The following is a 2,500-nucleotide window of genomic DNA, read 5'->3' as shown; positions in this document are numbered from 1 at the left end:
GTTTATCAGTCGGTAAGGCCTGTAGCTCATCACCCTCACATACATATTTATTTATATTTATATTTATGTAACTGAATCAAGAGGATACTGTTGCCTAGGCGACACGATACATCAGCTCTCGCTCATTATCGCGATATTCCTCGCGGTTACGATACTAATATATCATGACCTTACTATTATATTATCACCCTCTGTTTCTCATTCAGTCTGCACACAGACGCAGCTGTAGAACACTAAGGTCGTATTAAACACTCACAGATTACAGAGTGACACTTTATTATGAACAATATCATGCAGCTTAGTCATAAGGACCCTAGTTGTTTTATTATTATTATTATTATCCATAGTATTGATTGCAAATAATCATCTTATACTACCACAATAACAGCAACAACAACATCAACAGCACCAAAAAAGCAACCTTCTTTATCCTCTTCTGCTTTATTATTATTATTATTGTTATTATTATTATGATTATCATTATTGTCGTTGTTATTATGCAGCAATAACAGTTATGTATAATGGTTGTATAAGTGTAAAGCTTGTGTAATATTTATCTTTGTGTCATTGTTCCTGTACCTCAATTTGAATAGCAAACAGACAACTTGTGTAACGTTTGTCAACACGGCGACACGATACATCAGCTCTCCCTCATTATTGCGATATTCCTCGTGGTTATGATATGAATATATCGTGAGCTTACTGTTATCACACTCTGTTCCTCATTCATTCTGAGCACAGACACAGCTGTAGAGCACTAAGGCCGTGCTCTAGCACAAGGCCGGCAGCTTTCTGTGCATCTTGGGCTTTTTGTATTTTGATCTTTTGACATATTTCTTGTCCTGTCTGTTTACACGAGCAGGATCTGACACCTCTTTTAACACACTTGACTAAAAACAGCAACATTTGCTATGTATTTTGCGTTAAACTCTTTATTTTGACATTTTGACATTGAAGCCAGGGCTTACTGTCTCCTTGATATAATCCTTGTCTTAACGTCCATGTCGCAGTCATCGATTGATTTATTTATTATTTATTTATTTATTTTTTTGAGTTAAGCTCTGAGCTGCCCGTGTGCCGGACTACGGAGCCACACACATGACATGCGGGTAAAAAAAAATCAATATGTCATGACAACGAATTAAGAATTTGTTTCCTTGTTTTAGGTAAAAGTGTTTGAGGGAACAAAGTAATAAAATTTGACCACGATTTACCTAAAACGAGGGAACGGATTCTTTATTCGTGGCAATGATTTATTGTTTTTTTTTTCCAGCATATCATGTACAGGGCTCCGTAACAAACATCTGAATGCTGGCAAAATTCCCAAGTTATGTGTCAATCCCGCTTTAATTTGTGACGCGATGTTGATATCGGCGCTCCGATGCTGAGAGAAACGTCGGACACGGTGACACTGAGGCGCGCTTTAGGATGATTCGTGTCCACGTGTTCACTGCACATCGATTCCGATACCAGGGATGGACGATATGATGATACGATATCAGTATTGTGATAATATCACGATAGACTGTTCAGTGTTATCGGATGTTACTCGCAGTTACAGTACTTAATTTATCGTGACCTTCCTATTATCACGCTCTGTCTATCGTTCGCTCTTAACGCAGGTAGAAGTGTACAGCACTGAGGTCACGATGTAGCACAAGCCACGCAGGTTTCGCTGGTTTCTGTGTATCTGGGGCGTCATTCACACACACAGTTCTAATATTTTGATTTTCATCTCCTGCCTGTTTTCATAAGTACGACCTGATCCATATCTGATTCCTGTGTTTGCTTATTTCTCACGCTTGTCTGAAAACAGCAACTTTTTTTCCTTGTAGTGTTACCGTGGTTACAGAAAAGACAAGCGATTCCGGTGTGATTATTGCCTCTTCAGCCTCTCTGTATTGTGCTTTAATTTTACATTGCTGTTGAAGCCAGGACCGAATCGTATCCTTGAGGAAACCCAGATTCTACCCTGCAGGGGTTTTTAAGTGGTTGATAAAACGATTTATTTCATCCAGACTCCACTGACTCTCCTCCATGACTCTATGACGTGTGTCGTTTGAGCGCCGAATGATGTCCTGGCCCAGCCTGTCATCGCGTAACACTGACAATCACGACAGAATTAACAGGAAAATCAGACGTGAGACTTTAGATTTAGAACCTCATTGAATGTGGTCCAAGACGGTTACGCTTACGCAGCAATATCCGATCTGTGTCAGAGAAAAGAAATCCAGAACCAGGATGAAGGATTCACATTCTGTATTAATAGTTTATTGTCTAAATAATGATTTGCTGTGATGGAAAAGGAATCAACACCTCCTGACCAATCAGAATCCAGAATATAACAGCACTGTGGTATAAAGTGATGTGCCCCAAGACTCGCTTCGGCTCACGCAGCACAGACGGCGAGCTCGGGTCGTCTGGTGAAAAGACAAGCAGTGGCGTGAAGTGCTTTATGACTCTCTCTTTTCGATTACTGGCGTGTTGAGATCGTGATCTG

The 2,500-nt window shown here is 40.0% G+C and overlaps 1 protein-coding gene across 3 annotated transcripts in view; it reads left to right on the top strand.

The window, feature by feature from the left end:
- slc23a2 (solute carrier family 23 member 2) overlaps positions 1-2,500 on the top strand; it is a 36,695-nt gene that overhangs the window by 393 nt on the left and 33,802 nt on the right. The gene's annotated exons all lie outside the window — the stretch shown is intronic.

Source organism: Pangasianodon hypophthalmus, chromosome 8 (genome assembly GCF_027358585.1).
Source record: "Pangasianodon hypophthalmus isolate fPanHyp1 chromosome 8, fPanHyp1.pri, whole genome shotgun sequence".
Lineage (NCBI taxonomy): Eukaryota > Metazoa > Chordata > Actinopteri > Siluriformes > Pangasiidae > Pangasianodon > Pangasianodon hypophthalmus.
Note: the sequence above shows the minus strand (reverse complement) of the source record. Positions and strands in the feature narration are given on the sequence as shown.